This window comes from Oncorhynchus kisutch, linkage group LG14 (genome assembly GCF_002021735.2).
Source record: "Oncorhynchus kisutch isolate 150728-3 linkage group LG14, Okis_V2, whole genome shotgun sequence".
Classification (NCBI taxonomy): Eukaryota; Metazoa; Chordata; class Actinopteri; order Salmoniformes; family Salmonidae; genus Oncorhynchus; species Oncorhynchus kisutch.
The window spans coordinates 46,314,358-46,326,947 of NC_034187.2; positions in this window are offsets into that span (position 1 = coordinate 46,314,358).

Here is a 12,590-nt window from a genome sequence, read left to right on the forward strand (position 1 = left end):
GTCAGTGAAGCTCTCCACACTGCCAAAACTGATTCTCCTCTGTTCTCACCCTCCTAGATCTATCCGCTGCCTTCAACACTGTGAACCATCATATCCTCCTCTCCACCCTCTCAGGACTGGGCATCTCCGGCTCTGCACACACTTGAATTGTATCCTACCTGGCAGGCCGCTCCTACCAGGTGATGTGGAGAGGATCTCTGTCTGCACCATGTACTCTCACAACTGGTGTCCCTCAGAGCTCAGTTCTAGGCCCTCTCCTCTTCTCTCTATACACTGACAACTCCACGGTGTCCCCCTCCCAGAGTGCAAAGAACAACATCCGTAGAGTATGACCCTACCTCACACAAGAAGTGGCTGTCACGAACTTCAAAATGAGCGGACCAAGGCATTGAGTTCCAGATCTTTTTAATACAAAGTGAAACTAGAAACAAAACAACAAAACTTACAAAGAATGTGAAGACGTAGTGCCCAAACACACTAACACAAACATTATCCCACAAAGTAGGTGGGAGATAGGGCTTCCTAAATATGATCCCCAATAGAGGCAACGATTACCAGCTGACCCTAATTGGGAACCATACAAAACCACAAACATAGAAATACACATTCTAGAACACCCCCCCCTAGTCACACCCTGACCTAAACCACTATTGAGAATCCAAGGGCTCTCTATGGTCAGGGCGTGGTAATCTAACAATTCCCCCAACAACTACCTAATACACACAAATCTAAAGGGGTGAATGAGAATATGTATATATATGTATATGGATGAGCGATGGCCAAGTGGCATAGGCAAGGTGCAGTAGATGGTATAAAATACAGTATATACATTTAATATGAGTAATGTAAGATATGTAAACATTATTAAAGTGGCATTGTTTAAAGTGACTAGTGATCCATTTATTAAATTGTCCAGTGATTGGGTCTCAATACAGTATATCCATGTGGTATGAGTAATGTAAGATATGTAACATTATTAATGTTGCATTATTTAAAGTGGCATTGTTTAAAGTGACTAGTGATCCATTTATTAAAGTATCCAGTGATTGGGTCTCAGTCTAGGCAGCAGCCTCACTGAGTTAGTGATGGCAGTCAGCCTTGAGATAGAAGCTGTTTTTCAATCTCTCGGTCCCAGCTTTGATGCACCTGTACTGACCATGCCTTCTGGAAGATAACGGTGTGAACAGGCAGTGGCTCGGTTGGTTGTTGTCCTTGATGACCTTTTTGCCTTCCTGTGACATCGGTTGCTATAGGTGTCATGGAGGTCAGGTAGTTGGCCCCCGGTGATGCGTTGTGCAGACCCCACCACCCTCTAGAGAGCCTTGCGGTTGAGGGCGGTGCAGTTGCCGTACCAGGCTGTGATACAGCCCGACAAGATGTAAAAGTTTGTCAGGGTTTTGGGTGACAGGCCAAATTTCTTCAGCCTCTCTCACATGTATATACTGAAGAGCTGTTATGCCTTCTTCAACACACTGTCTGTGTGGGTGGACCATTTCAGTTTGTCTGTGATGTGTATGCCCATGAACTTAAATCTTTCCACCTTCTCCACTGCTGTCCCTTCCACTGCTGTTTCCTGAAGTCCATGATAATTTCCTTTGTTTTGTTGATGTTGAGTGAGAGGTTGTTTTCCTGACACCATACTCCGAGTGCCCTCACCTCCTCCCTGTAGGCTGTCTCGTCGTTGTTGGAGATCAAGCCCACTACTGTTGTGTCGTCTGCAAATTTGATGATTGAGTTGGAGGTGTGCATGACCAGGCAGTTGTGGGTGAACAGGGAGTACAGGAGAGGGCTGAGGTCCAAGTGTTCAGGGTCAGCGAAGTGGTGTGGTTGTTTCCTACCTTCACCACCTGGGGGTGGCCCGTCTTCGAGCTTGGAGGGTACTATGGTGTTGAATGCTGAGCTGTAGTCAATGAACAGTATTCTAACCTAGGTATTATTTTTGTCCAAATGGAATAGGGCAGTGTGCAGTGTGATGGCGATTGCGTCATCTGTGGACCTGTTGGGGCGGTAAGCAAACTGAAGTAGGTCTAGGGTGGTCGGTAAGGTGGCGGTGATATGATCCTTGACTAGCCCCTCAAAGCACTTCATGATGACAGAAGTGAGGGCTATGGGGCGGTAGTCATTTAGTTCAGTTATCTTTGCTTTCTTGGGTACAGGAACAATGGTAGACATCTTGAAGCATTTGGCGACAACAGACTGGGATAGGGAGCGATAAAATATGTCTGTAAGCACACCAGCCTGCTGGTCAATATTGTCATCTGAGGCTGATCAGAAGATATCCCAGTTTGCGTGATCAAAACAATCTTGGAGCATGTCTTCAGATTGGTCAGACCAGCATTGAATGGTTCTCATCACTGGTACATCCTGTTTGAGTTTCTGCCTATAAGTCTGGGTGTGCGAGATGGCGTAGTGGTCGAATTTGCCGAAGGGAAGGCGGGGGAGGGCTTTGTATGCATCGCAGAAGTGGTGTCCTCTTGAGGGTGGATGTACACAGCTGTGACTATAACTGATGAGAATTCTCTTGATAGGTAGAATGGCCGACATTTGAACGTAAGAGACTGGGCATTGGCAAGTAGTATACTCGGGAGCGGAGATCGATGTGCCCGTTTTCGAAGCCTGACCAGAAGACCACTCCGTCTGCCCAATCTGAGTCGCCGTTGTTTTGGGTCAGCTGCTGGGATTAGATGCATTGTCCTGGGTGGTGGTCCGAAGAGAGGATCTGCTTGGGGAACGTAGTATTCCTGGTCATAATGTTGGTAAGTTGACGTTGCTCTTATATCCAATAGTTCTTCACAGCTTTATATAATAAGACTTAAGATTTCCTGGGGTAACAATGTAAGAAATGATACATAAAAACTAAATACTGCATAGTTTCCTAAGAATGCGAGGGGAGGCGTCCATCTCTGTCGGGGCCATCTTGTATGGCATTATAGTCGAACAATTACGTTTGTTGGATAAGACCAACCAAGTGTGATAAGTAAGTGTACTAGTAAAGATACTTTGGATACTTTGATGTTGGAAATTGGAGGTAATGTTATCAAGCTGATATCAAATCATAACTGCATTATCGCATGGAAGGGACTCCACTGAGAACCAGAAAACATTTCCAATGGAAGCATCCCAAAAGTGGGTCTTTCTGTGAAGGAATGTACTTTCAAAACACAGGGTCTCCTGACACAAACCTGCCAGATGCGCTCAGTGTCTTGATTTGTCAGAAAGAATCTGTGTGTGCGAGATCTAAGTAAGGCCCTATTGTACACAGAAGTCAGGAGATCAATCTCCAGAGGCTGAATCTCAAATCTCAGCTCTTTTTTTCTCCCCTCTCTTCGACTCACTGCTGCACTGTGGAGAGGTTACAGCAAGATGAGTTGGAAGGCTGCCCACCAAAAGTGATCCACTATAAAGGGGGACTGATTCAAACTCTGTTTCCTGTTTAGACAAGGGCCTGAGGTATGCAACATGGATACAAGAGCCAAGCACGTCACGCCGTGAGTGCAGTGTGGCAAGGGATGGATGGGAGATGAGAAATGTGGTGGGACTTTTGGAGGGGATGGAGGGAGAATCATTGTCTTATTAAAATGGCATGTTGCTTCTCCATTGATATGTCATTCTGCGAACAAAACATTTCAGTGTAAATAGTAGATTTGATTGGCTCTGATTTGTGCAGTGAAAATGTTGTTCAGAAGAACTCTCTCTTTCCCATATCCTTCTGTTCAGTTCTCTGCTGTTAGTCATGTTAAAAAGCATTTACATGTTTCAGGGAAAACTACTTCCTTGTTCCTGGTATCATGAAAAAAAAGCATCCTCAATTATCCTTTTTCGTACCCTTAGTTTACACGTTTTGTTTTTGTTTTTATCCGAAGAGCACTAAGATCTGTGTCTCCTACCTCCCACAAAGGCCCAATCAGTTAGGGGGCATTTATAGGGAAGCTGCGGTCTTTTGAGAAGTATTTTATCTGAAGTTTAATATCTAACGACTCCAATCCTCCCATCTCTCTTGGATATAACTTTTATAGCCAATGAACACAAAGTTGAGTCAATGTTATTTGTAACAATAATTTATTCGGCCTCGTTCTTGGTGGCATGTTGAGAGGATGAGTTCACTACTCTCTGATGTGCGGGGATAACTGCTGAGAGGCAGGGGTGGGAGACGTCATTTCCAATGGCTGCAGGGGTGCCGGCAACAATAACGGTCATCATCAGCGTGATTCCCCCTGACAGGCTCAAATACTTATGTGTGACTCCTCATTAACAGGATCACATGGCACAAGGCATGCATTAATAAAGAGGCAGCCTAGGAGGGTGAGAATAAGCCAACATTAAGTGTCGGTTGCACCAGTATTACTGCCCTGAATTAACTACCTATATTTAATTAATGACACATATAACGCTACAGAGTAAACAGATGAAAGACCAAGACTAACTTTTGATAAAGTATACAGCTACGCCAGAATTTCATGAAATGCTAATTGTACAGCCAGTGATTGCCCTTGCAGTTTAACCTGTGAAAATCGCATGAAATAGCTGTTTTCACATGTTGAGCCTAAATTTCACGTGTTAACACCACCATTTCACATGAGTAAAAAAACATGTTTTCACCTCACGTGAATTGCAGTTCCACATGTGAAAAACTTTGTCATGAGAAATCACAATCACATGAAAATCAATCACGTGAAACTATAATTTGCAGTTTCACATGTAAGAAAACTCCACGTGAAAATGTCTCTTTCACATATGGAATATCATTTTCACGTGTAAAAAAACATAATATGTAAAAAAAATCACATTTGCAGTTTTACATGGAATAAACATTTACATGTGAAAATCTAACGTTCACATTTGGAATTGTAAGTTCATATGTGGTGGTGAGATAGTGTTATTCTCCTTAAGTGTAAAGGAGGTGTTACATGTTGCACTAGCAATGTTTCCACATATGGAATTGCAAATTCTGTAATGCCATTCTGTAAAAAGATAACTTAGCCTACCTGAGTATAATAATTCCAGTATGTCAAAAATAATGTATGGCCTCTCTTCATTTGTTGGTCAGTGACTGTTGGAAGAAGTCCAGTGAAAGAACAGAGAAGCTAGCACTCCGTGTCTCCTTATTTATCCTTTTTAACATGTAAAAATGTATGCTGCCAGAGTTAATCAGTTAACTCAAGCTAACTTTTTGTAATTTTAGTACATAATTTCCTTTTCTTGTCGGAATGCATTCATTTCTTGTTTCTTGTCGGGAAGCATTCACAATACACTGAAAACATCCCAAATACATCATATATACAGCTAAAAACAACAATGCAATGTGGGAAAAAGTTGACTTTGAGGTTAAAGAAAGTGTGTATATCCTTTTACCAGATTTTGCTTACAGTTACTTTGGACAAATCAAAACGACAATATTCTTGTCATGCTCTTTTTGTGTGAAAAAAATCTTAAATTACAGCTCAATTTGAGCAAATTTTGAATTTGTGATTAATCTTGATTTAGTCAAAGCAAATCCTGCGATAAAAGCAACACAAGATTAAAGTGTAGCGGACATGGGTTTGTCATGGTCATGTGATGAGGTAGCCCCGCCTGCGACTTCAAAATGAGTGGTGTTCCTCTTGGGATCGAATGGTCAAGACATTGGCTTCTCACCTGGGTGACCTGGTTTCAAATCCCTCCAAGTTACATGTGATATCTTGGGCAACGACATGTATCTGAGTCATGTGAAACTTCACACATGTCTACATATATATATATATATTTGTTCACGTAAAAAAACGTCCTGTGAAACGTCACGTGTCTGAAAACCACATTTATTAATGTATTCTTTTCACGTGATTTTTCATGTTTGATTTTTTGCAAGGGTGGTAAGATGAGAGGATTTAAGAGGGTGTGTCCCTTTCTGTCCAATGACAATAGTCTGTCCAAAATTATGCATAGGTTTTTTGAAACTTTATTTCTAGTCATATACAGAACATAATATCATGTGAATGTGTCTTGTGAAAGCTTCCAAGCCTTAAGACACTTACTATACCTGCGTACACCCACTCAGATGACATTCCTTGCACACTCTAATTAGCAGGTCAGCAGTGAAAAACTGTTGGGTGTTATTAATTGAGATCTCTCAACAGTACATTCCATTGGAGCGAAACAGCTTAACCACAATACAACTTCTGTTCTGTTGATGAACTAGCTGTCTTTCAGGGAAGTCTGAACTGCCTGGAGGGAATTTTTCATGCGGTCGACACACTGTTTTTTTTACATAAGAGATAAGAGAATCACATTGTGGAAGACCTACTGGGTCTTCAAGTCAAGCTATCATTGCAACACATTTGGTAGTCATGTCTGACAGAAAAAATATTGATTCAAAAATTCAAAAATGTAAGGCAATTGGTGTCAGCAGTTGATACTTGCATATTTACCTGGGTCTGTATTTATAACACTTTTCAGAGTAGGAGTGTTGATTTAGGATGAATTTAGACGTTTCAATCCTAATGCACAAGGGTTCATTAGGGACCTTGGGGACCATTAGGGACCTTATCCTAGATCGGAACTTGTACTCTGAGACACTTTGTGAATACAACCCTGATCTGAGCGTCAGTGAGAGGTGGAACTCACTCTCCTTGACAGACAGCTGGCTACAAGTGACAGCGGAATGTCACAGTGTTGCTTGAGGGGAAAACAGCGTCAGGGAGCCCAGTCTGACTCGTGCCCTCCCATCTGCAACTCATTGACGCCATCCCATGTCTACAATTCTGCTAATTACATGTAAGCCAATACTTCAATTGCTTGAACTATCTTTCCAATGATGCTAGGTGTGTTGGGGGTGTCAGCCACATTGGTTTCACCTGCCCTATCCTGTCTCACCACATACTCCCCACATGGTGGAGTCAACGATGGGAAACGAGAGAGAGGAAGAAGGGAACACCTTTGTGAATTGTAGAACTGTGCTTAACTGTACCCGCTTCCATACACCCCACCTCCTGACAAGGGTATGTCAGGAGATGTCTGGCAAAGGCAAATCTCTTACAATAACAAACACCTGGATTTGTTCACTCACCATACAAGGGATTAAAACTATGTTTGTTTTTTTCATTGGATTCGTTTTCGCCTTGACGGAGATACGCACGACTGAACACGTTCAGCCTCTCTTCGGTCCAAAAGTATGTTTCAATTGGAAAAAGATGAACCTTTGTGACTGCCTTCCCGACCATGAATGAATGTCTATTGATCATTTGGAAATGAATGAATCCAAGAAAAAGAACACTTGAAATATTTATTAAAATAACTATTGTTGACCAAATAAAATGATTAGCACGTTACAGAGACACATTTATTATTGAGGCAAGACATTCAAATTGATACGCAGAACTGCACCAATGCTGTCAATGTCCAAAGCTCACAGCACAAAATAACCTTGACTTTGTGAATGGAACTAACATTGTCAGATCCTATATTCAATTAACACCATGACCATTCATTGTCTTTTCATTCCTATCATTCCTCAGCAAAGGCATTTGTTGACCAAGAGTACCTCTCCTATTTTAGACTATCGTTGATCTCTTCCAATACCTCTGCATTACTGTTTCCTGTTGCACACATTTCAGAGACAATGAAGCACATGATCGATTTTCACAGCAGACAACCACCTTTGCCAATCAGTAGAGCAAAATGTATTGACTGAAACCAGTTGTGTTTCTCTTAGGTATGATTAACGTTTTCAGTATTCATTAAGGAATCCAGTGCCACATTATCTGAAGAATATCCTCTGGAGTTGCATTTGAATGATTATCCAGGATAAGGGTATCACAGAACGTGGACATAGAGGTGGTGTACAGACATTTTGGTAGCACTAAACTTGGGTGTTACATCACGGTCCCCTGACAATGATGTAACAGATGCCATTAGCAGTTATAACATTAACGACTGTCAGGTACTTCACCAAAACAACTGTGTCAGTTGTCAAGAGCTGTACCATCCAGTGTTACTGAAATTATCTCACTGTAACCTTATCTGCTACCACATCTGTTTACTTGAACTGACTCGTATTTTGTCAGAGGTCTAAGTTCACACCTGGCTTTGTTGACATTAATGGACATTATTTCCATGCGACAGATATGTACAGCACTGGCTCCTCTGGGAGTTCACTTCACCCATCCATGACTGTTTACATCACCCTTGTTAAACATTTACAACTACTTATAATTGTGTATATTCTGAGTTATACAGTAATCATTTTGTACTGCTTTCTAAATAAACTGTCATCTTATCAGGGTGTGTCTCTCCAGTTATGTTTTATGTTGTCTGACTGTGTCTGTGTCTGTGTCAGCAGATCGCTTGCCTTGTGTACCCGACAGGGTTGTGGTACTTAAGGGTAGTTAAGTAAGTTTAGCTTAATTTTTGTTATCATTTCAACTTTCATCCAAACTGTTTTGACTACGTTAGTTGGTCATTTAACAATGTCCAGAATCTTAAGGCTAGAGCTTAATACATTTTAAATGTGAATTGAATGCCTCTCTATTTCCAAACCCCATATGACACCTTTGTTTGTCTCTTGCTCCTGGACGCTGCTTATCTCCCACCTTTATCTCGGAGATGGAGAAATAAAGAAGACGAATAAGACAAAAGCCACATTGTCCACACTTGCAACAGACAGCGATCCCAATGTACTCGAAAAAGAATGAAAGGTGTTTTCCAAACACAACTCTTACAAGTATGCATTGTTAAAAAATTGGCAACTGGCTGCTGCCGCAAAGGAAAAAAATTACTCAGCACACATAACATTCCTCTTTATTGTCACCAACCCCCACCACTAACACCTGACTCTTGAGCTTCCTTGCCTTATTAAAACCAATAAATCCTCTCGCCTGTGACATCATGAAATATGAAAACGAAAGACATCAACAGAGAAACACATAATTTGGATTGCAAATGAAGATCTACACCTGGCTATTCGTTGGACATACTGATCATTGTATTGAGAGCAACACAGCTGTGTGCCTTTCAAATCTCACTTTGGCTGTCAACGTATTCACACCTATCAGTTTCTTTGCCAAATTGCTCCCACACACCAAACATTTTCAATTCATTTGAGCACATATGCATTGCAGTTACAACACAAAGCAGGGCCAATGGGAATCTGTTGGGATTTTTTACTCATCAATAACTTAGCAGTTTTTGTTAAGAAACATTATAAATTAGTTGGCAGTGGGTTTGACTATGTATTAATGTCTCAGATATTTTGAAGTTGTAAATTATTTCAGCAAATTTAAGATAGGAAATCATACTAGATGAAGTGGTATGTCACAGAAGTTTCAATGGAAAGAACCCACTGAAGTAGCACACCAGTGACTGTGGCTTGGAAATTGGATGTCAATCCATGTTCCTGAGGAAATCAGGAAGTGCCTTCAAAACCATGACTCTGGATCAGAAGGTTGTGTCTTCAAACCTAGTGGTGGACACTCGTTCTGTATTTTTCTGTTTGGGTATTTTATTAGGATCCCCATTAGCTTCCTGGTGTCCACACAAAACAACAAAACATGACATAAAACAGAACATTAATAGACAAGAACAGCTCAAGGATAGAACCTCATGAATTTAAACAGCACACAAAGCCTGCACATCAATACATATACACAACATATGTAGGTTAAATAGGAGAGAGTTGTGGTTTTGTGCCGTGAGGTGTTACTTTATCTGTTATTTGAGCAATACTGTACACATTCTTGAATTTGTTCTGGATTTGGGGACTGTGAAAAGACCCCTGGTGGCATGTCTGGTGGGGTAAGTGTGTGTTTAAGTTGACTTTTCAAACTATTTGGAATTTTAACACATGAATGTTTCTTAGAAAAAGGAAGTACTCTTAGCCAAAAGAGACTGGCATGCATAGTATTTGTATTAGCTCTCTGATTACAATGAAGAGCAAGGCCTGCAGCTCTGTTCTGGGCCAGCAGCAGCTTAACTAGATCTTTCTTTGCAGCACTTGACCACATGACAGGACAATAATCAAGGTAAGACAAACTAGAGCCTGCAGGACTTGCTTATTGGAGTGTGGTGTCTAAAAAGCAGAGCATCTCTTTATTATGGACCATCTTTACAACCATTCAATCTATATATTTTGACCATGACAGTTTACAATATAATGTAACCCCAAGTAATTTTGTCTCCTCAACTTGTTCAACAGCCACACCATTCAAAACTAAACTCAGTTTAGAGCTTAGGGTATGATTTGTACGAAATACAATGCTCTTAGTTTTAGAGATGTTCAGGACGCGTATATTACTGGCCACCCATTCCAAAATTGACTGCAACTCATTGTTAAGGGTTTCAATGACTTCATTAGCTGTGGTTGCTGACACATATGGTTGAATCATTAGCATACATGGACACACAGGCTTTGTTTAATGCCAGTGGCAGGTCATTGGTGAAGATAGAAAAGAGGAAAGGGGCTTGAAAGCTGACCTGTGGAACACCACACCCTACATGTTTGACATTAGAGAAGCTTTCATTAAAGAAAACCCTCTGAGTTATATTAGATGGATACAGTAGCTTTGAATCCACGATATGGCAGAGGTTGAAAAGCCATAACACACAAGTTTTCTTAACAACAGGTTATGGTCAATAATATCAAGGGTTGTACTAAAATCTAACAATACAGCTCCCACAATCTTGCTTATTATCAATTTCTTTCAACCAATCATCAGTCATTTGTGTCAGTGCAGTTCACGTTGAGTATTTGGTCAAACAATTTTTTTCATCAGTTTGCTAAGAGCTGGCAACAAGCTGATACTGTAGGTCTGCTGTTAGAACTAGTAAAGGCGGATTGACTTTGGCTTACCTCCAGGCCTGAGGACAAACACCTTCCTCTAGACTCAGATTAAAGATATAACAGATAGGAGGGGCCATAGAGTCAGCTACCATCTTCAGTAGATTTCCGTCTAGGTTGTCAATGCCAGGTTTGTCATTATTCCTAAATAATGCATGAATATAAGTTTGCCCACTTTGCCAATTAAGTAATAATTAAAAATAATTGGCAACATCAAATGGTTTTGTGATGAATAACATCAAATGGTTTTGTGATGATTAAGTCATCTAATTCGATTAAAGATGGCATTGAATTAGTCTTTCTGCCCATAATTTCATTTAAAGTATTTCCCAAAAAAAAATCATCATTCTTTATGTCATTGAGCTTGCCTTCATAATACAGTTTATTCTTATTTTTGTTGAGTTTAGTCACATAATTTCAAAATTTGCAGTAAATCAGACAGTCAGATTGTCACGCCTTGGTCTTAGTATTTTGTGTTTTCTTTAATTATTTGTTCACGCCAGAGTGTGACATGGGGTTATTGTATTGTCTTATTGGGGTTTTTGTAGGCATTGGGATTGTGGTTGATTAGGGGTGTGTCTAGTATAGGCTTGGCTGCCTGAGGCGGTTCTCAATCTGGAGTCAGGTGATTCTCGTTGTCTCAGATTGGGAACCGTATTTAGGTAACCTGAGTTTCACTTTGTATTTCGTGGGTGATTGTTCCTGTCTCTGTGTAGTTTCACCAGATAGGCTGTAATTAGGTTTCACGTTCCGTTTGTTGTTTTGTATTTTTGTATCGTTATTTCATGTGTCACTTTTCCATTAAAGTCATGAGTAACCACCACGCTGCATTTCGGTCCTCTCTTTCTACAAACGAAGAACGCCGTTACACAGATGTGCAGCCAGAAATATTAGCCACTCCTTTCACCCCATCTCTTTCAACCATACAGCTTTTTAATTCCTCATCAATCCATGGAGCCTTAACAATTTTTAACATCATCCACATACAGTAAGCGTCACAGCAAAATCTTTTGTATGATATTTATACACTATTTTAGGCCCAGTTTTTGGAACTTTGGCTTTCCTGGATATATCCACTATATATTGTGATCACTGCATGCAATGGGTACGGATGCAGCTTTAGACCAAAGTTCTACAGTATTAGCAAAAACGTGATCAATATATGTGGACGATCTTGTTCCTGTAGTGTTTGTAAACACCCTGGTAAATTGATTAATAACCAGAACCAGATTACAGGCACTGGTTACAGTGAGAAACTTCCTCTTGAGCGGACAGCTTGATGAAAAACAGTACATTTTCAGATCCCCAAGAAAGTAGACCTCTCTGTTTACATCACATACACTATCAAGCATTTCACACACATTATTTAAATACTGACTGTTAGCACTTGGTGGCCATTAGCAACACCCCCAAATAATAGGCTTTAGATTAGGCAGGTGGACTGGCAACAACAGCACTTCAATAACACTTGACATGAAATTTTCTCTAGGCATTACACGGATATGGTTCTGAATATATAACGCAACACCTCCCCCAAAAACATTCCTGTCTCTTCTATATATGTTATATCCTTATATTGCTACTGCTGTATCATCAAGGAAATTATCTTAGTGAGTCTCAGAAATAGCTCATATATTAATGTTATCTGATGTTAGTAAGTTATTGATTTCATTCATCTTATTTCTAAGGCTACATATAGTATATTAATATGGGCTATTTTTAGCCCTTTCGTGGGTAGCTTCTCAGAGATAGACATAATATTGAAAAGAACAAACAAAGCAAG